Here is a 26,740-nt window from a genome sequence, read left to right as displayed (position 1 = left end):
TATCAACCTTACATGGTAATATTTATTTTAGAAAGGTTAATTTCCTATTGGTTGAGAAGCGAAGCTAAATATAAAGCCTGGGGTTTAACTCAGTGGATAGAGATATTTATATGGTGCCATCTATCGTTAGATATCAATCCTAGTATGGTGTTACTATGATGAAGGGTTGGGATTTTTTTTACATGCAACGAGCATAACTTGATTCTGATCTACTTATTTTGTTTACAATTTAGTAAGACATGCTTACGTACCTTTTTAATGTTATCCATGTCTTATGTATTCATTTATTTTCAATTAAACCATGAACATGCGATTATGTAGTTCAAAGCCTTTATTGCAATATTTTCCATTCGTATCTATGGAATTATCTCAAATTTAGAACGCACGTGTTTGGTAATTTTGGCGGGAAATGAGGGAATGTAACTGCTTCCATCTGTAGTAATAATATTCTATATTGACAAAGATAAAATCAGCCCAGTGAAAGTTTTGAAGAAAATTGGTTCTCCTCATACGAATGGCTCATTACTCAACCCATGTTTCTTTGTTTATGTTAAGGGATATATCAGTGCTTGTAAATAATTATTTCTAAAACCTTGATTTCAATTGAACGACCTCGACCTTTGACCTTGAAATTTTTAAATCCCCCTTGCAAAATTCTAAGAAAATAAAAACATAAAAGAAGTCGGTGTCCTTTGACCCAAGAAAGCGAGAAAAACTAAATTGGCCAAAGCAATAAAATAAACATCCATATTGGAGGGTTCGTTCTAAAGTTTGACACTCATTAGGACCCTCGGGGGTTCTTTCTAAGCCAATTTCCCATGGCTTCCATGGCTTTATGACAATTTTACACTTAGTTGGAGGTCCCCAAATATCACTAATAAGAAATATAAGTTAACGGGCTTCCCTTTCTAGCCATGAATCCCGCATTCGCAGGGAAAAAGAGGCGGAGAAACTCAAGTCAAGTCTCACATTCCCCCCATGAAGAGAAGCCGAAGAAGTAAAAGTCAAAAAGACGAAGTGCGATTTAACAGGGCATGATATTTTATGGCACTCCTGGGTCTTTTCTTCATCCCCGGGCCTATTTTCTATCTCTCTCTTACTTCCTTTTGAAAAGGGAAGCCACTTTGCTACACGGGATCCACCAATCTATATAAACCATATAGAAACTTCAACAGAAACTATACTGCCATATTTTTCCCCCATTGAGGTCTTAATATAACTGACAAAAGGGTTGGAGAATGGAGAGTATCAATTTGCAACAGTGCCGTAAATTTTAAACCTGGCTAGTGTTAGGTGCACAATGGTTCCTGTAAGGTGAACGCTGTTCTAGATTTCAAGGTACTTTAAGAGAATTTGACCTTGAAAGACCTGGTTAACAATGGTTCCAGTAAGGTGCACTGGTGTAGTGGCTCTAGATTTCAAGGTTTTACCTTAAAAATGGGAATTTATGGTGCTGCATTTAAATATATTAAAATCTTAACAACAACAACACTAATCACGGTAGACACAACAATAATGGGTTTCATAGACGCAACTGAAACCCCAAGTAAAGTATTTATTGACATCAATACAAAACAAACTTAACCTAATTCTAATCATAAATTAACAAAAATTAATTATCATTACAATTAAATTTAAGTGAACCACCTTATTAAATTTATGTTTTTTTATTTCCAATTATTTTTTTTTCATCGTTGACACGTTGACTCCAATGCACCACACGAACCTCTCTAGAACCGAATTTGTGTTGCAAACAGCCCGACAAATTCGGATCTACAGGGTAGATGTAGAGCACTAAGAAGGTGGTTCTTATTTTTTTTGGATAAATATATATATAATATATTATCTTCACTGTACATTATTTCTTATCCATGTACGAAACGAAACTTGGGATAGCCAAGGCCTAGCGATAATATTTCTTCAACGGCATTTACCAACAGAAAAGACTTCCACCGTGCACCGATCCGATAGTTCTTCGATTTGACCAAGAAGAGACCAAATAGCGCACACTTTTTTTTTTCTTTTCGACAACGCAGAAGGTTCGCTTTCCGGGAAGGGGGATGAGTGGTGGTAGGTGATGGGGGCTTCTCCCGCGTACAAAGTGCATCATCGCCCGAGCTGCTCGGACCCTTTTAGATGCTCCTGCTCCATCCATTAATCTTCTTTCTGGCTAGGACCAAGGCCTAGGGATGGAGGATGGTAGAGAACGCGTCACATTCTGAAATGATAGGGTGCAACGAATGCGTAGGGTAAGGCGAGAGTACTTCACTCAGGTAGCCAGGAGAGATACGCGGGGTAGTGTGAGGTATATCGTAGTATCCATTAAAAAGGATAGGAATACTGTTACATGCAAGGAAGGACGAAGGAAGTACTTGAATTTCTAATTTGATTGCGTTTAACCTTTGTTTAGTATCGATGCTCGGAAATATCGTAGAGATACAAACGTTCAAAATACTCGACTTCATAATTTTAAAAAATTGACCGATAAACGTCGCCACTTAATTCCGATTGCACGTGAACTTTTAAGCCTAATTTGAATTTTAAAGTACGTGTGATAACTTTCCTCGTTCAAAATTTAACTATTAAAATCACGAATTTGAAAGCACGTGTATCGCTTTTAAATACTTAGCGCTTCTTCAACGACATACAAGGTCAGATGCATTTAAATCGTATCGCGTACATTGCATTCCGGTTCCTTTCACATATATCTTAATCTGTCTTAAAACCGCTTCCCTGTTTGACCCTCATCACTCGAGTTAGAGTCGTTTCTAATTTTTTAATAAGATGATTTATTTCTTCGAGTTTCTTAAAGTATGAGGCTTTTGAAAAAATATTATTAAATTCCGGGCGCTACCGTGTAAAGAAACGTATCACTTTACGGTAGTAAAAATTTGGCATCCACCTACGTACGTACATTTGTCTATTTCTTGCAGTGAAAGTATAAACCGCGAATAAAATAAATTGAGGAATTTCAAAACGGTAATTTCGTATATACGCGATTTTTAAAAACCGAGTCAGCTATACCCCGAGAGGAACTTTTCATCCGCTTGGATAACCTGGGCTGCTGCCACGTAAGACGGACGAATATCGTCCATGCGAAGAGATAGCGAACGTGGAAGAATGCCAAAAACTCAGCGGTTAACTCGTACCTAAAAGCGTATACACGCCTAAAGGCATAAAACTAAAAATCTAAGATACCGCTAGAGGGATAGGACAAATGCCAATTTGACATTTTTATAATTTTAAATATTTTTATTTGTAATTATGATAAATTTATTTCATATTGCAAAAAAATCACGAGAATTTTAGTTATTTTAAGGTTAGGTGTATGTAAACAGTGATTGCACGTGAACATAATATCACGTGTCCCAGCCCTCGCCTTTCTATTTAGAAAAAAATAATTAAATTCGTAAAAGCGAATAACGTTATACTATTTTTGAACGTCGCAAAAATTTATATGAAACAATATTTATTTTATAAAATTTATATTTTCCATAGTTGTTTCGGGGTGTTTTAGAAAAGATCCTAAACAGACGCTATAATATAAGTTAGAATTTAATACGGTACCGAAAATTCCGAGTCATAAATCGTATTTTACAAATCCAGGCGTCCGCGGCACATGTTATTCAATTCTTCCGTAAACGATTATACATTGTAGAAAAATAGTGGTGCCGAAACCCGGGAAAATTCTATCTCCCGCCTCCAGAATTAAAGTTTCTATATATGCACCGAAATACAATTTTCATTTTTGCATTTATAAAAGAAGCTAAACATTTCAAAACGTTCGCGTACGAAGAGAGGCTTGAATATTTTGAGTATCGCATTAACATAAAGTTATAATTATTAAGCCTTTGTAAATATTTTTGATACGGGACTGTTTATTACGAAGTTTAGGATAACTTTGGGATTATGCGGTTCTGATATTATATTAAAGGCTAGGGGTATTTCGTATCGTTCGTACGTATAGTACGTAATAAGAAGATTGCCAGAGAGAGACAGAGAAAGGGGAGAGTTTGTGTAACTTTGCAGAGAGAAAATACGACATAGATGTTATGGAAAGATTCACCCGGGCTCTCTGAAATAGTCCCTCTAATGCCTACAAACACAGCATTCTCTGGCACTCCTGAATTAACAAGATTTTACTATGAATATATTATTGTTTGTTATTTTCAAATAAAAAAAACTACCGTATGTTTACAACTACATAATTGTAAGTAATCAAATTTCTTCAAGATGTATCAAGTATTGTATAACAACGAATCAAAATACAGCATCTTACGATTTAGTTTCAAAATGGCTTTCGATACACATATCTTGCGGGGAGTATTTTTTGGAGGAAGTTTACGGTATTCTTGGTCGAATTACTTTTACTTCTTGGTAAAAGGGATACATAGATGAGCACGATGGGTAAAAGGAAGCATTCCAAAAGGGCATCTTGAAATAGTGAATACCGCCACTGTAGCGTGTGCCGAAGCTGAGCGTCGCTCCACATAAAGATACGATAGAGAGGGGCGGCAGGCAGGCAGGGGAGGGGAGGGAGGGAGTGAAACGGCGGGTTTCCAACCTTCTCGGGGCGTCATGAATCATTCCTGACAACCGGGTACCCGCCATCTTGGATGCGACAGTGATCTATTCCCGTTCTAGCGCGGGAAAACTCGGCTCATTTTGGACTGTGAGGAGCGAGGGACGCCAAAAAGAGGGGCAACGACGACGACGAGGACGCTAGCTAGAAATAGTAGAGAGAGAGAAGGAGACGCCACGATGCGTTCGTTGCTCGTTGGCTGTTGGGGGTAGCGAGGGTAGCAGGGTTGCTCAGCCAACACGCGTTCGTGAACGATAGAAAATGACTTTGTAAAAGCGAAAATAATGACACACTAGCTTAGTTTAGGCAGCGGACGTAGGGCTACGTAGTGTCTTATATTTTTACAACGCAGCGACGAATTGATTTTTATATATTTATTCTAATCAGCCCAAAATCCAACCGAGAAGACAGAAAAAAAGCCCCCAGCAAAATTCGAATCTAATACTCCCCTAAAACCTTTTTTAACTCCCCTGTATACATGTATCCGTCCGCTTCTTTGCAAATCGAGATGAAGAAATATATACACCATTCCCTCTCTCCAAAAGCCAGCGCTAGCCACTTTGGTAAATAGGCTTTTTACACCGATCTACCCCCAAAAAGCGAGGAAAAGGAATTTTTGGCGGAAAAAAAATTGTTTGGCGCGATTTTCTAAGTTAGCTGCTAGGTCTTTGTCTTTCTCGTGCACACACTATAGCACGAGGAAATCGATAAATGGCGCGAGTAATTAGGATGGTTTTAAACCCAACCGCGTGCATGCATACACGAGACCGAAGTCGCCCGCGCGCGCGAGCTGGCCTTCGTTGGGACTTTCCTTCATTCTTTGGGAAGTAGACTAGAGAGAGAGCGAGAGCGCTCGCGCTTTGGGATGTTAAGCTTTCCCGCGTAAATGCCAAATTACCCGCGCATTCGCTAATGGAATTATCATAATGGAAAGTTTAAGCGAATATTACGATTAACTAGACCGGGAGGGGAATTTACCACCAGGGGTTCTATGTGGGGGGGGGGGCGAGGTAAATGAAGTTTAATGTCCCCGCACGGCTAAGGGGATTTACACACGGTCACTTGATCGTTCAAGCTCTGACCAAAATTCGACACAAACAAAATTTTGCAAATATATTAGGGTTATTACAAAATACCTGAGTGGGAAACCGAAATACCGGGTCTACAATGGAACGCCTATAGTTGGCGTATAAAATATTCCACAGTAGATATGGATCAATAAAGAACCACGCACGTAACATATAGCTTCCTCCTGAAAGTCTACTTTTAGCTCCTTGATCGATTTTTGGCTTTTGGCTTTTCAAACTAGATTGGGGTCAGTAATTTGACACGAACTTCTCCGTTAAAAGAACACGATTCAGGGGTGCCGGCTAAGACGTATACGTAACCCTACCACGCTTTTAAAAATCGGATACCTATATTTAACGGACGGTCGATGCAATAGAGGTGAAGATTTAATTGCTACCTTTAGAAGGTTAATTTTTAAAGTGATAATTACAAGTTAGAAAATATTGTCATAGGTCCCTGAAAACCTCTGAAAGTCAGGGAAATTTCAATCTTGAAAACCTTGACAGGGTCTTACATTTACATGTGCACTGTTATTTGAATTAATATTTCTAAAATAAATCGACAATAAAATTCTAAATTTGAATTAACATCTAATTCAATTTCCAACACCGTTAAAAGCTAACAGTATAACATCATTGGGGGGAAAAAAACCACCAAAATTTTCATTGCCATAACGTGTTTACAAGAAGCGGAGAAAAAAAAATTTGGCGGGAAGAAAAATTGGCGCAATTAGATAGTGAAGCACGTGCTTGGCCATCGAAGCAAATGTTTTCCGTCTCTAGTAATCTAATCTTGGAAAAGAGAGTTCTAACCTTGCCTTATACTGTCCCGTACATTACTCTAGGCAATAATAATACTTGGTAATACGCGACGAGAGAGTTGGTTGCATGGTTTGTACACGGCAGCGCGGAGAATTCTACGTATCTTGGTTGGAGTAGCTAGCCATTTGTTCGTCTATCTAAATGGCGTACGCTTACATCATTACTAGGTGAGAGAGAAATTAGCCCAACTATTTATCAAGTCGCCGAGGCAATTTATATTTGTATATATAACAGAGCTCTTTTACTTTAAATGAGAAGGTTGTTGCTCGAATATTACGGGGCATGTTTCAAATAATTTAATTTTTATTAAAAAAGTATTTTATTAATTTAAGGGTCGTTTATTATTATTTTTATTTTGGTGTTTGTTATAAGCTTTGCGCGTAGAAAGGAATTTTAAAATACAGCTCCATCTATTAATAAAAAGTAATAGAAGAAGCGTCAATAATAAAGTTTTAATTTATTCTAATTCTTATGTAAATATTGAATAATTTATATTGGTATTTGAAAAGCGTTTCAAATTACTTGAATAAATTATTAAAATTATAACAAATTTCTGTTAAGCAGCGGAACAAATTAAATACGCTTAACTCTTTCCTTCCTCATATGGAAATGAAGAAAGATAAACGTAATATTTATAACGGCGCTTACGACATTCCCGCAACCATCCCATCTACAACTCCACTTAAGCCTAGGTATTTTAAGTCACAATGAAAAGCCAGACTTATTTTTCATCAAATAAACAAAACGTTAATTCTACAGAAAAAGAGAAAAAAGGATGGGGGGAAAACTGGTGTAGAAAAATGCTAAGGGAATTTAAGTTAACGGCGATTTAAACGGTGTCGAGACGATTAACAATATTAATTACGTTTCCCGGGACTCTTTTTTTCACAAAAAAAAGAAGGGGAATTCCTTAAGACTACTTGCTTTTATTGAAAAATAGTACAAGTTAGAAAGAGAGACTAACTTACAGTAGCACGACGACGGCCCGCCTAACTCGGGCTATAATTTCTCCTTCTTGACGCTAGTGTATATTTAGATTTGCACATTCATTAACTGTGTAATAGAACTCTTCATTAATATCAACACCGCCACCTACTTAATACGGTGATTAATTTAGAGGTTTCCCCCAAATAAATATTCATATATGTAAGGGGAAAATTAAGTGTGGTAGTGTAATCCGTAAAATGACGTGACTAACAGGTATTAAGCTTGAATAATTTAAAAATGTCATTTCAAATTAATAATTTCACAGTTTTGTTTTTATTATTAATATTTATTTTATCTGGTGAGAAGACGACTTTAAGGGGTAATTTTCCTAAGCCATTTTCAATGTGCCCCTGTAAACGTACCCTAACGCAATACACCGGTGTATGCGCATAACTGACAAACAGAAAAATCAACGCCCTCTCCAAACCGCTTATCACAGGAAGCTGAAATTTTGCATGGACGTTACTTTATAGTAAACGGTTCGCACTCCTAAAGATTTTTTGAATCCGTCGCCATCTTGAAAAATGGCGACCAAAAACGTAAAACCCTTTCGTAGGGAATAACCTTGTGTTACAAGTCATCCGATATAATTAATATCTATCGTAAAACTTCGTAACTTTTCAAATCAACACACCTAATACTAACTCATCTAACTTTGAAAAGTGTCCCAGACACTTCGGACATCTAGATATCTCGTAACCGTTAGACTGTGTCCGATTTTGGCTCCATCATGGCTTGCCTTGTTTCGAACGTCTGGGTTCGTTGGCGCGTGATATAAAAAATAAAAGTTACCAAGGGGAACTGGGAGGAGGATTACGAGTTACATTATTGTTTGATACCCTTTTCCGTGACGTCAATAAAATATCGTAACTTTTTGACCAATAGGGATGAGGTAGACGAGTATCTAATGAGGCGTTATCCGCGCCAAGCAGACGTTACTCTCGAAGTATTCGACCGCAAATTTTGTTTGATTCAAGGTTGACTGATTGGTAGCTTGATATCTCGATGGTAATTGTATTTTAATAGGCCAGAAGGTTTATTCACTAGTTTTACTCGAATTTCACGGTTTTTCATAATAAATTTATGGAAAGGAAGTATATGATCACTAAGTAGATGATTGTTAATGTCGTTATTCTAGCAGAAAATAATATACCTGACAAATTATACGTTAATGTGATAATTAGTGTTGAATTATATTAGTCTATCAAACTGGTTTATACGGGAACGGGACCTTTCAAATTAAATTACCATTTTTTTTTAAATTGTCGTCTGCTAGATTCTAAAGAAAATAAGAGGTTAAGCGCGCCAATTTTCACGTGTATGATCATGAAATTATTAATTGACCGTTTGGTTTATAGAAAAATAAAGAGCACGAGATAAAATAATGAAACTTTTATTTTGTCGTCTGCTTATAAGAAAATAGAGACTTTTAGGAACCTGATGGGGAGCCCTGACTTTTTACATAGTAAGGGGATAACAAATGGTCAATAGCGGACCAATCCTAAATTTGAACTATCCTTTAGAAAAACAAGAGAGTTACAATGTATTAAAATAGGTCAACCGGGGTCAACCATAACCATATTTTTATTCCATCCCGATTCTATTAATAAAATAACCTATGACACGAATGGTAAACTTACCCTACTTAAACAATATTTAATCTTATACCAAAATATAGAAAAAGAAAAAAAAGAATATGAACTATCTCCAAGCATAGCTAAACTAATATTTGTCCAGCGCATCTTTTCTTCTCTTTTCTTCCAAAGAACTATAACTTCACGCATGTATAACCATCTACATGTTACATACAGAAAGAAGGAAACTGTCTCTTATAGATTCCATTATTTCGTTCAAGGCAACCGTAAAAATGTACCCACACACATATTTTGTATAGAAGTATCGCTTATGTATACTTCTACGTACACAAGAGAGAGAACTAAGCCTTGCCAACGCAAGCTGTATCGTAGATATACTATATTTTTGCTGCATCATCCATCACTGACCAACCGGGATGCGGAGCTCATCAGACGATTTTCAGACTCTAACCCCCCCCTTTCCCGGTCCTTCTCTTTCTTTTGGCCCGGGTTTCTTCCCCCCCCCCATCATGTATATCATACTATCTTTGTATCTTTTTCCCCGCCACCACACTGTACGCCAGCCTAAGTATGAATTTTTATATTTATTATGTACATTCTTATACACGATGCGTATTTTTTTGACCGAGTTAGACTTCTGTATAAAGTTTACCTATGTCCTCGTCGTGTCAAAGACCGAGACGAACTTTAGAAAGAGGGGGGAGATATATCTATCCATCAATACTTCTGTTCAATTTAGACTACTTTTACTATTAAGTTTAGTATTGGGTAGTAATGCGCGTTAGCTTTCGCTGTGATGTCAAGTGTATGCGCGTGTGGTTGAAGTATATTACATATGGTGTTGCGAATTGGTGTCCATGACTAAAATACTATACTGTAGTCTCTTGAAAAATAAAATGGTAATTTTTGTTGCTTCAACATAAACCCATAGGCTTTCAAATGTTGTGATTCTAGATTGGTCTACAAAACTGATCTAAATATTGCTCTGCAACTCTTAACCTTTGGGCTATTTTTTTGAAAAACTCGTGGGCAATTCCTAAAAGAATCCTCTGCGCATGCTCGAAAAGATTAAACCACCAATAGCAGTACATCACTCTATAACAAATTCAATATGGAAATATTGTTTAAAAAACGATATTTCTTCCTGGACCAAAATTAATAATCGAATTCTTAATCAAAATGTCGCTCATTCATAATACTCCGCATTATATATATCATACGTACAATCAAGCAAGCCATAGTGTATATATATACACAACACGCGTGGTACCATCGTCTGCTACACCCGGCTTGGATACATTGATTTTTCTTCGGTCCCCTTACCAACCCAATACCCACCCCTCCTTTGATTCGAGATTGAATTTTGCGCTGCACGGTACACAAAAGCGTCGTCATTCTCCCAGTATTCTATATGGTATAATACCAGAATATAATAATAGAATATTCACTCCTCTTGGGTCTATCGAAGCTTTAGGGTGTAGGGGGGATGGGGGAAGAGAGTTCGTCCGTTCGTCTGCTAGCTTGCCTACCCCAATCAATCACTCAGTGTCCGAGAACGCTAAAACCTGATAGGCTATGTATAGTAACAATACAAAGTCTACGCGCCATGTCTGTTTTTTTTTGGAGGGTGGATACCGTTATTTCAGTTTTTCCATAAAGGGGGGGGGGGGAATAGATCAAAAATAGACCAATTGCTAGCTAAACCTTACGTGTATTGCAAAACGTCTGGCTGGAATAAATAATCCATAGATTTATATTCAAATTTGATGACCTTACAGGTTTTCCCTTATTATATTCCATTATTTTGTGTATACCCCATTTTTAAATTCCCTGACTTATTAAGGTCTTCCAGGACCACTGTATACGATTCGCTATTGTATTAATCAAATGTAAAAGGGTTGAACTAATTTAGATCTAATTATAAACATTTTTTTTTCAGAAACCATATGCTCTCTGAAATTATCATCATCTGCTACACATTAAAACGACAAGAGTTGCCAGAAAAAAAGAAGGGGAGAAGAAAGAAAGGACGCTAGAGAAGGACACCTTAGTCCCAGTTTTCATTTGTCACCGCCTAGGGATTCATCCGTCTCTTCGATGTAAACAGGACTTAAGCTTTTACGCCTCTAATGCGCGCCCAGTCTCAACAAAAGAAAGATTCCGCTTAGTCCAAGCGGTATTAAGCGATTTCTAGCTCGTGACTTTCTCTATACCCTACAGAAACCTTCCCCCCCCTTCTTCTCGAATACAGTCACGTGACTTTTCATATATATATATATATATAACATTCCAAGCGCGTGAAGAAAAGAAAAATACCAACCGAGGCTTATCAAATATTTTGTTAACTTTTTCTTTTTTACATATTTTTTTATTTCCAGAGTTCTAACACCGCAGATCCCCAAAAGCTAAAGGAATATATATATTGTAAGTATGAATGCGTTCATTTCCTCCACGAGTAAATTTGATTTAACAATACCCATCCTATTGCTAAGTTATAAATGCATGTAAGTCCTGACTTACTGATAATCAAAGCCAAGGCTTAAATTTATATCAACTTCCCAAACAAAACTAACTACACGAGGTGTATTTTACTCTAGATCAAGGTGAATCATCAAACTACGGCGATACTCTTGAACTAATTTAATAAATTCTTAAGTGACTATATATATATTTGGAAAATCCAAGGGCTTTTTTCACTTCATATAGATAGAAATATTTTTAGCAGAGTTCTAAGCTATAGGAAGGATCATGGAAAATAATGGAATATCCTCGAAGTTTTTTTTTTATTCATGAGTTTGAGCCCTCTTTCACCAAAAATTCTATACGGAGAAGAGAAAAAAGGAAGCCCCTATCCAACATAAGACGCTACCTGGCGGAAAATAAAGTAAGGAAATCAATGGGCACTCAATTTTATAGCGGCTGACAGTGGGCTTAAGCCCAGAGCTGCTTCGGTTAGTTTTATCCTATAGAAAAAGTATACAGCCATAGCCAGCAATCTCCGCCAACCATTTTTAAACAAAAAGTACTAGAGTCTATTATATAACGCTTACAAAGGCCCGCAACCGACAAAAAGTGAATTTGAAAAACTCGAAATACCGAACCAACGAATACTTTATGTACGTATAACAAATTCCAATGAAAGTCTAAAGAATTTTAAATTGTGTAATTTTTTCTTTTATTTTCTTTCTTGATGTATTAAATTTAAAGTAGATCGTATATAAGTAATTTAATTTAATGCCAAAGTTTATTGCTCCTGATAATATAAATAGGTTTAAGATCGGGTAAAGAAGTGTTAGAAGGCATTATAATCACTGACAATCTTTGGTAGGTAGGTCCTAAGATATAGGAAAAACATATAACCCTTATTTGACCTTTGGATATGACCTTTACCTACACCTGACTAACCCACAATTTGAGTAAACATTTTTTAAAATACCATTGCAAAATTTAATGGCAATATTGCCGGGAAATATCCATCTTTACCAATGGCAAAACATCTAACCCTAAATTTGACCTTTGTGAATTAATCTTTACCTTGAGCCATACTTTAGTTAGTATACATGCGCACGGTTAACATTTTTGTAAAAGAGCCAGGCAGGTTTTTCCTTAATGCAATGTTGCTTGCCGGGGTTGAATACAGCGTCTGCAATTAATTTTAGCTTATTGCTTTTTCCCCCCTCTTGGGTCCTATCGTATTAAATACGAATTAAGCGGACGTGCCTCTGACGATCGAAGCCAAGAAGATGGAGGAAGATGAGGTGGGGGAGGGGGGAAGAGAAACTTCTTATTCTCGTGCAGGACTGGCGCGCAAAGGATAAATTTTGAAGAGCCAGAGAAAAGTCGTTTATCACGGATGTCAAGACAGGTCGGCGTTAGTATAGACGATATTTGCTTAGGCCTACTTTTACCCCTAGCATAAAAAGAACTTCGGAAACTTCCGAAAAAGTTAGTTTTTTTTCTCTCTCTCTCTCGCTCGCTCGCTCTCTAGCTCTTTTAAGGATAAAAGTTTTTTCTAAAATAAACTCGCCGATATCGCAAAAACTAAAGATACGATGATATTAATCTATTTTCCGTTTAAAATTAAATCATATTTTTTTGATTAATTACTTCCGTAAAGTTTTATAAAATTCTTTAGGTATAGTTAATATCCAGAATTTATTGCAAACTATTTATATTGCCATACACCAACTTGTTTTCAGAATAAAGATAGGGTTTATTTACAAACATTAACAATGCATGCCGTCAACAAACTAGTTTCCCAATCAAATACACGACATTTAACTTAATATTGGAGCCATTATTCAAATAAAACAAAGTTAATTTTATTTTTAATATCTGAGCTTCGGAAACTAAGAGTAAACACGGTAAAGTAAAAATGGCTTTAACAACATATAGGTTTTGAGCGTTGCCTTCGTTTTGAGCCATCATTCAAAGCGAAACCCAGGGAGTTTTATTTTTAATATCCGCGCCTTCAGTTCACGGGGTCAAGTCATAGTTAGTGGCACGAGATGCAAGGGCGAGCAGTAGCAATAAATAGAAAGTTCATTAATCGCGTTAAGCCTTTTATACGAATGCAAATATAACTTAGCAAGGACGGAAACGCGAGTTACTTTCTCTCCTGACGAATGCCCCCTAGCGTGTATTTTCATTTTTAGGCTTAGGAGGCAAAAAAATAGGAGGGTTAAAACCGGGGTACGTTACACGTTGGTTTCCCAATGGATAGCCGGAGCAAATGTCAGTAGAGGGAAAGGGGGATGGTTGATGAGGGGGAGAGTAAAATTGGCGGGAAATGCCGGGTGAATTTGGCGGAAAAATAGGGCCTAGGCCTTGAGACTTGGTTAAGGTCCGCCTCGGGAGGGCTCAATTTCGTTTCGTGGTAGGGTTTTAGCAAAAGCAACGGTTACCCCCGCAACATCCGGGCAACGCCGTGAAGCGTTTGGCCGTGTAACCGCTGTCGGAACACAGTCTAGACGAAACTGTTGGCCCCTAAGGGAAAGTTTCCCGGAGGCCGAAACTGCCTGCTTCTACCAAATTATCCATCGCCCCCCCCCCACTCCTTAATAAGCGTCTATAATTCGCCAACGAGTTCTATTCCAATGCGAAACGCTAATTAGCTCCCCAAAAACCACCACCACTGGATATTTTTAATAACATATTACCCCAAATAAGTTGGATTATCTTAGTCAACTGTTAAGTAATTATGATCCTAAAAGCAAAAAGGTTTTTATGTACAAGAATGGCGCGTTGACATTTACTAAACAATACGAATAGTGACGCTCGTGGCGTCTGCTAAAGGTAATTTTGGTTGCAAATAGTGGGAAAATACTATTTGATATTGAAGTAGATAGGTTTTGCCATTCCCAGTGTTACCAGACCGTTGGGGAGATGACCGAAGGAGGGGGAGGAAATTTCTTTAGCCCCTGCGAATCAGCTTAGTTCCTTGGGAACCAAAACATCACAATCTCGCTTAGCTAAGCTAAGCCTAAATATTAAATTATATATAAAGGTACATCAGACCGGCTTAGGCAGATGGTACATGCCATCTCGAAGCTCTCACCAAAAGCTTACACGCAAAAACCTAGACAAGTTGCCTCTCCTCTTGGTCACGCTTTTATTTGGATATCTCGAAAGAACTATCGAAAAAAATAAAATAAGTAAAGCTGACGTAAACGAACCTTTAGTAAAAAACCGAAAGGGGCGTGTCCCCTTGGGCCTAGGGAAAAAATATTTTCAACCAAAAAACTTAGCGTTGAAACTTGTTCGAACGGAAAAACGTAAATGAGATTATAATAAGCAGTTTTAAATTTCTTTTCAAGGACGATTCTATAAACAATAATTATATACGCTTCTTTCTCGAAGAGGTAGGTATTCAAATTCCGTCGTATTTGACCTTGAAATCATAAACAGATACATAATTTGGACACATAATGAGACGCGTGCGTGATTTGAAACTAACTTAAATATATAGAACTGAATGCCCACAAGAAATATTTTTCAAAACATTTAATCCTTAAGGGATGGTCATGCGAGTGTAACTAAATTAAACGGTTGATGACACTTGCAACACTTTGAATACACTATCGTAAAAACATTGTAATCGTTTGTAACACTAAAATGATAAAGCTCAATTAGTTAAAACAAATCTATCCGCGCATGAAAACACTTTAAAATAAATAAATAAAAATGGCAAACTCTTGTAGTTTATAAATCATACTGTAATTGAAACTAAACGTTTCTTACTGAAATCACCTCTTTAGGAACATTCTACGGTGTAAGTACAAAGGTTCAAGGACTTCTTTAGCTTGAACGACTAGGGAAAGCTCTTACGATACAACAGAAGAAAGAAGTATACACGTATATTGGCTTTTTTGTAAAGTGGTAATACCAATAAAGCCTTTTTGGAAAACGGTGAATCCTCGTGTAATGGGTGCGAGGGGATGATTGTATTAAATCTTCTTTATATTAAAGGAGCTATAAACCCAGGACGGAAGAATGAAGAAGAAAAGGTTTCGAATTGAAACTTTGATACAAGGCTTAGGATGGATTTTAAAAAGGTTCCGATGCCTTCACCTTATTCTTACTTCACGGCCAAACGCCCCTACCCATTTCGCCTTGAAAATTAAAGTGTCTCTAACACGGTGTTTAACGTTTAGACCAACGCATCCCTCTTTCAACAATACCTCTGTTTGCTTATTGGTCAAACACGGTGCGCAAAACGTGTCTTAACAGACAATAACCATAACAACGAAACATTCGAAACTGGCACATGTCATAGACACTTTCACAATCTATCCTATAGCTCTACGCCAAAAACAGGTTATATTATATTATATAAAAGCAAGCTTTTGATCATTTTTTTTTTCTCTATCTCTCTCTTCATGTGCAGACCCTCAGATCTGAGTACGTGCGGGGAATGCTTGAATAGACCTCGTACACTTCTTGTCCACAAAGTACAATGTATATATATATTTATACCTTGATGGGAAGAAGATATTCCCTGAAGGCTGTATTGCTAAAAATCGCCACTACCACTTTCGAAAACCGCTTTTTAACAACAATCTTGAGTCAGTGGAGTATATGCTAAGCTACGATGTATATCCACATCCAGTACACGTTCTAGGAACTAAGCCTAGTTTGCATGGGTGGGTGGAATGAAAACGTGCTACATGCAAACCATAGGTACACCTACGTACAATACACCTGTGTATAACGCAGACTTAGATGATACTTTAATATTTAATAATAAAGTAGATTTTTTTTGGGTTAGCTAGGGTGTACCAAAAACTCACGTAGAGCTTTAGTGAGATGAGCTATGTAGTGTGTAGACAAACGAGGTCATTTAATATGCCCTTCAGACCGCATGCGTGAATTTTATAAATTTATCAATGAACATTGAATTGATTCAAACGATATAAAAGCTTCACAAACAATTAGATGGACCAATGCATTTAGAGGTCAATTATTCTGGCATTTTTTACCTTGATCTTTGGTAGGGTTGATTAATTTAATCCTCGAAAGACTAAGGAAATTCTGAAGGACATAGCTATTGCTAGCTAATACTCTAGTTTCATTTGAACGGGAAAAGAAAATCACATTTATAGCCCAAGGTTCTCTTTATGTACATTTTTCTCTTAAGCCAGTAGCTCTTTGGGGCAAAACGCTGTTAATCCGGTACTGAGCGATGTTATCTGTTAATAGCGCTGCAGTGGTTCGGCCGATTTTCCTGACAAATTCTCGGCGCACGAAGCTTGATGAATTAGGCAGCGATGCGGGCGTGACATCTACGACGGATGACCGTTGACACGGTCGCCACTCCACACTACAGCTACAGCCCCTTCTCGTTGGGAGGGCAGAGAAAGAAGCGGTACAACCCGCCATTTTCCACGCGAAAAAAAAATCCCGCCTAGTGTAGTGGGAGTCTAAAAATGTATACGCCAGTCGCCAAGAGGGAAAGGATCTAAGCCAAGTGGTCGGACATGTCTCGGAGTCACTGAGAAAATAAGGAATGAATTGAAACTAAGGTCCGTTCTGGAGTCCCAGAAGCCGTAGTGTCCATTCTCTCAAGTAAGCCCTTTTACCAAGAAATATATCAACGCCAATAAGGCCAAGGGCCTCTCGCTTTAATATCAGAGTAATACAGAGAGAGGCTCGTCTATGTAAACAATTTCCTTGTTCGACAAATAAGGGGAATGGAAGAAAAAAAAGTGGACCGAATAGGTTTCCTAGTAGTCAGAAAGAAAAGTCATTTTTTAAATTCTCTAGGGTTTTCGTACTTAGCGCATCTTAAAAGCGATACAACTACGGAGAAGCGAGCGAGGGTTTTAGCGCCTAAAAGTCTCGGAGCGGTTCAGTGATCCACATAGAGTCCTGAATATAAGAGAGCTAACAAAGTAAAAATGGGTTCCGAAGCACGTGTAACCAACTCCCTTCCCTTCTCTAAATCGATAGTATTTCCGTGACGTAATGGGTTCGCCCTTGTTTGTAGAGGGAGTACAGGAGGGTACAGCCCCCCGATACGAAACGATACCCGCGAGCGAAGCGTCACCTAGGGACTAAAGTGAGAAATTCGGGTATAGTAAGCCAGGGCAGGCCGAAGCCTCGGTCGATGCTGGCAACGTTTAGTCGATTAAAAGAAGTAAACACGGGGTGGTTTTGCTTAACAAATTACATTGGGCTATTAATTCAATTTTAAAACTTTAGATAACCTATTTATCTTTCGGACCCCTCGCGGCAAACTCTTTAATTAACGCTCTTCTAGACGTTATTAAACTACGATTTACGAAGATTTAAAACGAGATTTTAAAAGAGGATTGACTAAAGGCCTTTAGACGAAAGACTTTGTAACGACCAACGTTATTAATAGGCTCTAGTTGGTGGTTAATTTCTTGGCTGGCTATCAATCCTCGCATGAATAATTTGTCGCTAAGATGATGCCACCGAACCTTAAATATTCTAGGTACGATTTGCAACAAAAGAAACAGGCGTTAAAATTAAATCAAGCTCCGGTATTTTTGGATGTTTACCAATATTTTTTTTTAACTCCGTATGTCATTGTATCGCGACGGTTTCCGTTGTATTTTATTAACACTTGTTCCGTAAAAGACGATAGATGGCGTGGTAAAGAGGCCGTATTAGAGAAGCGAGGGCCGCGGTCTCTACAGAACCTACTCCATTAGCATCATTACGCGGGCTTAAACGCTATCTTATCAGACACATTAAGAGCGCGTTAAACACGGCCTAAGACTATTAAAAGACCCTAAAACCTGGACGCCTGACACGTGTGGTCAATTGTTCCGTATCAATTTGTTGGAAGCCATTTAGAAGCGATTCCACCTCAAATCCCTTAGTATCCCCTTTAAGCCTAACGGCATTAAGTCCTCTTTCACGCCCCCTCTATCGGCGCGCCGGAGGAAAAAATCGGTTAAACGAATGGCCTCCCATAAAAATCTTATAAATTGAGATAGCTAAAGGTCTTCCCCAACCTCTCTTCACCCGCATTAAAAGACTTAAGAAGACGGGGTTTTTCCCATTCTAAAGGCTTCTCTTTTTTTTTCCTTTCGCGGTTTGGTTAGTCCTTGGTATTTCTTTTGCATCGGACCTGAAGAACCCTTAAAAAAAGTGCCCATACTTTATTAAAGCGGCGCAGTCTCTAAGTAAATCGATTTCGTGATTTGGCGCGAATCTGTAACGGAAAAGGGGCCGCAGACGCGCGGGCGTCAGATAACAAGATTAAAACCTTCGACAGAAAAAAGAATCAGGGGGACCCTCGATGTCTCAAAGAGAAGTAACCGAGAAGGTGACCGTACAAAATGTCGCCGCGAGTTGAAATGTCTACCGCCGTAACCAATAGGGAAAGAATAGGTCTACACAGACAAGACCCCCATCTCTCTCTCTCTTTTTGTGTGCCCAAAAAACTCTCTTCAAGCAACGGTGGTATCTATTTCTGAGTTTTGAAAAAAATCTCTGATAATAATCGCGCCAAAACTTTTCTGTATCCTGTTCATAGCGTACGTAGACGCTGGCGTTGGTAACCGGGGGAAAATTCTTTGTCTATTATAACCCAGAGTCACTTTTCTAAGAGGGGGTTTCTATCCTGGCATCCCTTGGAACTAAAAAGTGGAATATTCCATCGTCCGCTTTCTCTACAGCTATTCCATTCTTTTTTCTTTCCATCTCTCTCTCTTTTTCCCGCCCTTTCTTATCCCTCTTGGTTCCTAGCCTTTTTTCCCCGCTCTTTTGGTATCCTTTGTTGGTTTTTGGCGTCGGGTTTATTAGACCAAATACTTTTTCGAAAAAGTTCCCGCCAACTTTCAAAATTGCGCCTTAATGATCAGGTTAAGTTTAAATTGGTATTACTTTGATTAATTGAATGTATCTCGATTACTAGAATAAGGCTAGAAATATTTTTCACAAAGTTACTGAAATTATGACGTCAGGCTTACAGATGCGCTGACAAATGCGCAAAATCCATAAACAGTAATTGAATACAAATAAACCTACTCAGTAGCTCAAATAGTAAATAAATATACTGTTTATATTTAGTGTTGGGGCCCCTAAAGCTAGGTTGAACCTTTCCCCGGGAAATCTGACAAATCGGTCAACAAGAAGCTCAAGAAAGACGCGAAATAAACACGTGATAGGTTCATTCGCTAGTCCCCCGTTGGCTTCATCCATCAACAGGGTGTAAAAATAATCCAGTCGACTCAGAGATTTTCAAAAAAAAAAAAAAATCCCCAGACTTTCCAGGGATTCAGGGAGATCGAGGGGAAGTTGGAGCTTTGAAAAAGCACTGAAGATATAATCGGGCTCTTCTATTTCAGATTTGTAATTTTATAAAAACCCCTAGCTCTTTCCTTTTACCGCTAAATTTTAACTTTCATTTTTCTTAGTTTATCAACAGCCGCTTGCGTTTAGAAAGATTGAACGTCTAAAAACCTTATTGGTTGATTTATGGTGCCGTAAACCGTCCAATGAAATTCAATCCTAATATCTCACGGGTAGAATTAAAACACTACCTCTAAAAGGGTTTTACCTGGTTTTGTAAGGCGCTTAAAGTGGCAGATATTAAACAATAATGTTTATCTGAAAGCTCAGATATTAAGAAAATTACCGAGCAACTAGAGTTAATTTCAGGCTCTTGTAGGTGCAGATATTAAACAATGTTTATCTGAAGGTTCAGATATTAACAAAATTTATAGCGCAACTAGAGTTAATTTGAGGCGCTTGTAGGGGCAGATATTAAAAAAAAATACTATGGAGCCAAACCACCCTAGTTATTACAAACACCGAATGAAATATAATTTCACATGCTTTAAGGTTCAGATATTTTACTTTCGAATATCATTCAAGTAATTGCAAACAAAACAAAAACAGAATATATTCATAGAACCTACCAACCCTTCGTGTTCAAGTTACATTAGCGTTTAACGTATGGTAATACGCTTGATAAAATAAAAATACGAAAATACGCATAACGATGTCAACGACGCGAGTTTAAAATTTCACAAACAAAAACAATTCTTTTGGTAAATAAAATATAAAACCTTTAAAATCTAAATGAGGGTGAAGTGGGGGCTACGAAATTACAGCCCCCCCCCCGTTAAATCTACTTTTCTCTTCCGAAATTTTGACGAAGAAAAAAGAAGTTATCTTGTTTTTTCTTTTCTCCCTTGAGCACCCTACTCTATTCTTTCTTAAATCCACGAAAAACGAAAGAAAGAAAGAGGGAGAGAAAACGAGTGAGTGAGAAAGGCTTAGGTCTTAAAGCGCATTTTGAAAGGGAACAATATGCACTCAGCGTGTTTGAAAATCTCCGTAATTAATGTAGACTGGCGACCCAGACGAGGATGATAAACGAGCGAGTTTAGCAAACAAGTTATTGATTACCCTTAGCGCATAACCCTCCGCCGCCGCCGTACTGCATCGCCACTCTTTCGAGGAAGCTTTCCTTGAATACTCTTTTACTCTACGCGCCGCACCGAGATAGAAAAGTTGATGCTCTTATAGATTTTACACTTACTAAGCTTTAACCAACCCTTTTAAACTTTGAGAATGTTAAAGGCATTTTTAATTAAAACGAATGCAAAAATAATAAAATAAGTTTCAACTAAAATATATTAACACTCATGTTGTGGTGCGGTTTATCGAAAAATCTTACGGGAACTACTTTTTAGTGGAAGCTTATTTACGTATTGCAATTTTTAGGTAAAAAGGTTTCATGTTGAAGATATATTTAACGTAGTGTATAAACCATGCTGGAACTATTTTTTGGTGGAGGCTTATTAGCTTTTTTTTTCAACTTTTAGGTAAAAAGGATGGAAAACATTAAATTAATTAAAATAATTTCAAATGATAAAGTTTTATTTTAGGTTTTTAGAAAGTGACTGGACCAATTAGAATCAAGGCAGGCACTAACTAGAATTCCCGAAAAGCCTAGGAGAACCTAAATTTAATTAGAATAGCCTTTAAAACTGGCCAGATAACTTTTATAATGAGATTATAACGAGGTTAGGAAGTTAAGCCTAAATCGGGCCTTGGTCGTGCGTGATATATTCCCTTCCTTATCGAGAGAAGTTTTAAGAATCAAGACCTATAGAGGTGTATATATTATAACGTATTTCAAAACATTACCTCGGGCTTAATTAGATTCTAAACAGAACCACCGAGAGAGAGAGAGAGAGAGAGAGAGAGAGAGAGAGAGAGAGAGAGAGAGAGAGAGAGAGAGAGAGAGAGAGAGAGAGAGAGAGAGAGAGAGAATTTTCCGGGCGACGTTTGCCTAATTCATATACGGTGTATCTCTAACGAGAGCCGCAACTTATTAGCGCGCCTACCTTGATTAAAAGACACGTGGTTAATGTTAATATCTGGATACATTTTATGAAACTTGTCTTTGGAACCGAAGTTGCTGCATAGATATGCTAGATATTTCTAACACAAATTTAAGAAGATAATAAAAACACAAAAAAGGTTCAATTATTTAACAGGATTTAGACTTAATAATTAACAGAAGTTACCTCATCACCTCTACAGAAATGCTCGGGAGGTTTATTTTATTGAAGATGGCAGATACTATCTGAGCATGTCTATGAATGCGACCGATTTCTGAATAGTGATTACTAACACTCTTGGTGCCTTGAATCCGGGAAACGGGGTGGTGGTGGAGAGGGGGTAGAATTGCGCGGTGTAGGTTTTCCTTCGTGTATCTTATATTACAAAGCACGCTTTTGGCGTAGCAAATGAGACATTGAATTGTTTTGGCAAGTGGACACGTTGAAGATTAATGAGAACTCGGTTCCTGACTTAAGTAGCTAACTGGCTCTAACGTCTGCTGCCTTTTAGTTATAGCCTAGAGTCATAAATTAAACGCGGCCGCGGTGACACTTGGAAAGTCTCTCTTCCCACACGACCCCCTTACAAAAATCATAGCTACACTATAAATATTATCGGCATTGCAAAACTAAAGCATTTGTCAGATACAGAAAACGACCCGGTGTATATATATATATATATATTATACATTTTCACAACCCCGCGGCTTCAAACGCGACGAAAACGGGGCTCGGGAATATAGGGTTAACTAACCGCACAATTTTAAAACAAAGAATATGTCTTTTACTGCTGCAAATATAGACCATATTTAAAAATATATATATTTCTTCCTTGATATATCAATTGTTTGTTCAAAAGACATAACTTACTAACACGGAATTGAAGGGCTTGAAGTATCAGATATTAAACCAAAATTTATATAAATTTCAGACGATTTTAACCTAACCTTATAGGCAACCGATAGTTACATCTAAACCAGGCAAAAGATAGATAAAAGGGGATAAGGGACCCAATACCAAACCAATCAATAATATATATATCGGTCGTCGTTTGGCTGAGCTGCAATGTACTGTACTCCTATAGGGCACTTTTACTTCTATATAACTTTGTATAAGCTCCGGGGCTCGGTAACCGCCCAATTCTATTCAGGGGTCTTCTTGTCTGTCTTATATTCTTCTTATTTTCCAGCTCTTGGACCGGTGAAGTAAAAGTTGAGTAAAAAGAGAAAAGAAGAGAAGGTGGGGTAGAAGTAAAAGTATTCTATACTGAGTAACACGACATACGAAGATTGGTTTGAGAACTATAGCCCTAACTTTCTTCCATCAAGAAAGAGAACGTTGGAATAAGAAGTGGGAGTGGTACATCTGATATACCATGCATGCACCGACCGGATGGCCTCTTTTGGTATAACGGACTAAAGAAAAGGAGGTCTTGTTCCCCAGCGACTGGTCATTTAGTACACTGGTTATTTGATTTGAGTATACAAAATTTACTTGGATTATTACTACGTAAGATAAATATTATTGAAAAAAAGGTAAGATATTAAAAAAAAATTACTTGGACATTGTATCTATTCTGATAATATTTTTTTCCTAACTTTAACAAATTAACTACGTGTGTCTAATATATATATATATTACTAAAACGTAGCGTATGCGTTGGTGTCTGTGTGTGTGTTCGTGTGTGGAGATCGAATACACGAAACTGCTATAAATTATGCAGGCAACTAAATAAATAAAATATTTTCTTTACTAAATTAGGCCTTTATCAATTTCTCCATAAATAAAACTACTCTATCATCGATCTAACGAAAAGCATAATATAATGGAGTGATTAATCTATTGAATTATCTTTGATTCGATAATCTAGGTGCGAAATAAATTAATGACGTTTAATGCCAAAATCAACACAAAGCCATCTTTAAGAGGTAAGCTTGGTGAGTGAGTTAGAAAAGCCGCCGTCCATTTTCTAAACATTAGGAATGTAATCTATTAGGGCTCATAAAAGGGGAACAAATGATTCCTACCTCTTTCGCTATATATAAAAATAATTAATGACATCAAATCAACGGGTAATTAAACTCGCGAGACTAGTACCGGTAATTTGAAGGTAATGGCCAATACAATAGACGTTCACTCTTTTAATAAATTATCAAACTTCCTTTTCACCCTACCACCACCCTCTTTTCTGTTGTATATAAAACCAAAAGCCAAAGTGTGTGTTCAAACAGAGCTGATTCCACTACAGTGTATTTATGAACAACCACCGACCGACATGCTAACAATAAAAGTCGATTTCTTGAGGTAAAAAACATTACATCACGTTACGTCTTCTCGTGACGTATGGTTTTCTTAGCCCCTCCTACTTATTTCAACCAGACTGAATCTCGTGAAAAATTAATTTAGTCTGTAAATATGTCTAGTAGCGGGTAATACGCGTCACGTGAGTTGTTTCCGGTTATGATTTTTTACTTCCCAGGATGTATTTCTATCTGTTAAAGAATATAGGAAGCTGGGTAATAAAAAGCTAGCTTAGCTTAAAGCGACTTTCGGCGTCCACCAAACACGCATAGAAGAAGAGAAAGAATATTAATGGCCGCGAAACGCGAATAAAAAATGGCATCGGGTTACTACAATAACATAACCCTTCCGCTTGGCAAACAAATCGTGAAGGATGTGCGAACAGGAGCTTGATTTATAGACCACTTGGAAAAGCATTTATCATGCTACACGACCGTACGTACGAGACCGCGATAATTGCCGCTTCTTTTTTAACCCGCCAGGGATAAATAAGGAAAAATAAAAACCCCCAATAAAACTCAACTAACACAGTAAACATTTAACTTTTTTTTTAACACGCTTACAGTTAGTTTCTTAATTAACTTCTATTCCACATTAATTTTTGTTGTTTCAGGCGCACGCGTGCCTTTTTAATTTCGCTTAAAGCGAAAAAGTTAATTTATTTTTGTCAATTTTTAACGATCTTTTTTGATTTATAAACATATAAGGGGGCTGGCACTTTCAGGTATCGGGGTTCCAATCCCCATTTTCCCAAAGTTTTAAAACTGGTGGCGCCATCCGTGGAAGGAATGGCGAACTACAATTTTTTACTTCAATTTATCGATTATTAAATTGATTAGTTTACGTAAAGATAAAAATGCGAAATCATGGATAAAAATTTTACTTATCTTTTAAGAGATTTTTAAAGGTTTTTCGCTACGATATTGAAGAAATAAATTATCGATACTGGTACGGTGATAATTTACAATACCTTTATACGGACGCGACAGACTCCCGGAGCCAGACAAGGCTTAGCTACCGCCTTTATTTGCTTTCAAACAAAGAACCGAGGCTTAGAGTACGTGGCGTAGACAAACGTCGCGTACGCAGTTAATAAAATTAATATTTTTTGTACCGTAATAAAATATTTTGAACGTTTGTATCGTTGTATTTTTCGTAATTATCGATATTTTTTCCCGCGTTTTTTACGAACATTATCGTTCGATTATGGATTTTAACGGGCGATTTTGTTAAGCCTAATGGCTTTTTTCTCGCCCATAATATACATTACGAAAAATAACAAAATTTCTATCTAGAAAAGGTTAAGAATAAATAGAATAATAATTTTCGCAACATTACCTAAGAAGAATTAGCGAAGAAACGGACATTTCGGGATTATATCGTTCGTCTCCTGGGCTTCGCACAAACTACTAATACAATCGCGTTCTCTACACATGCTCAGATTAAAGCGGCGTTGCCGACGCCGGCATATGATAATTAGGGGTAAGGACCAGAAATAAACCCAACCCGGTTTTACAGTCGAGAGAACGGAAAGAGGGCGGAGCTACCAACCCTGCGTAATTTTATACAAAGGCCATGGCCGCCGAAAGCGCCAGTTTCGCCCGTTTTCAGGCAGATGTCGCCCTGATTTTCGATAAAAATTCCGGCGAAAAATCTATAACTACGTAAAATAACCGATAGCCACCTAACGGAGATATCGCGAAGCCGGTCCAAGGCCCGAAATTTCCGATAATGGCGGCCATTTCGCCGGGTTTTCTAGCAATCGCCAGCTTTGCAGCTGCGCCAAACGGACGCTAGTAGTAGATCAAAAAAGGGCGCGCTGTAGTCGAATTTTTAAATTATTTATAACATCGTTGCATTTTTGACTATTTTGAAGAATCGATACTAGTTACGAACGATACTCGACAAAGGCTACGCAAATTCATTTTCCGCTATCAAAAATTATAATACCAACAAAAGGGGGAGTGGTAGTAGTAGTTGTTTAGGAAGGGGTTGAGGATGGAAAAAGTTAGAGAGAACGTTACCCGTTCCGACGAAGGTCCCGTATCCATTCAGAGATCTGTCTCTTCGAAAGGGTCTTGAACTTTCGCTAGAGAGCGAATAGTGACAACTGGGCGACCGCGTCTCTTTGGTCTATTTCTCTTCGGGCTAGGAGTAAAGAACCCAACCGTCGAACCTTTACAACTTGGTGAATCCTGCAGCGGCAGCACCAGCACCATCGCGTTTTTGAAGGCAAGGGCGCGGTCCTGATTTTTATTCTCCTTTTTCGATATCGCCGATTTTTCTTTTTTCGTTCTTCTCTTGATATTTTTGGGGACTTGCGTCGGGGTCTTTTTGGCGAGGTCGATCCGGTGGTCGGCGAGGCAGGACTGGGACGGCGTTCGAAATTACAATATCGGCTCGCCTTTGTCTAGCGTATATTTTTTTATGGTTCATTTTTGTACGGACTAAAAGTCATAATTTCCTAGACCGAAAATGGTCACGTGTTTCTGATTGTCCAATAAGGAAGGTTTAGGCGGCCCGCGGAGGCGAAAAGGGAGGGGTGTATTTAAACTCCCC

At 37.8% G+C, this 26,740-nt stretch overlaps 1 protein-coding gene and 2 long non-coding RNA genes across 35 annotated transcripts in view; 1 reads left to right on the top strand and 2 right to left on the bottom strand.

The window, feature by feature from the left end:
* LOC149692548 (uncharacterized) overlaps nt 1-25,318 on the top strand; it is a 60,811-nt gene extending 35,493 nt beyond the window's left edge. For 5 of the 29 annotated variants that reach the window (XR_016382758.1, XR_016382745.1, XR_016382773.1 and 2 more), the window contains 4 exons: nt 10,993-11,152; nt 11,432-15,461; nt 15,522-23,808; nt 23,877-25,318. This is a non-coding gene — a long non-coding RNA (uncharacterized LOC149692548). Of the gene's footprint in view, nt 1-10,992; nt 11,230-11,431; nt 15,462-15,521; nt 23,809-23,876 lie in introns of all 29 variants that reach the window. The other 24 variants (XR_016382756.1, XR_016382765.1, XR_016382766.1 and 21 more) reach the window with 24 other exon arrangements.
* Nucleotides 1-26,740, bottom strand: part of LOC149692543 (uncharacterized) — a 213,230-nt gene that overhangs the window by 109,075 nt on the left and 77,415 nt on the right. The gene's annotated exons all lie outside the window — the stretch shown is intronic.
* On the bottom strand, nt 1,496-26,185 carry LOC149692547 (uncharacterized). Its single transcript, XR_016382804.1, has 2 exons — nt 25,520-26,185; nt 1,496-2,218 (listed from the first exon to the last, which is right to left on the bottom strand). It is a non-coding gene; the product is annotated as an uncharacterized LOC149692547 (long non-coding RNA).

Source organism: Phalangium opilio, unplaced genomic scaffold, assembly GCF_054372755.1.
Source record: "Phalangium opilio isolate 3A_F unplaced genomic scaffold, DU_Popi_V2 ptg000024l_1, whole genome shotgun sequence".
Lineage (NCBI taxonomy): Eukaryota > Metazoa > Arthropoda > Arachnida > Opiliones > Phalangiidae > Phalangium > Phalangium opilio.
Note: the sequence above shows the minus strand (reverse complement) of the source record. Positions and strands in the feature narration are given on the sequence as shown.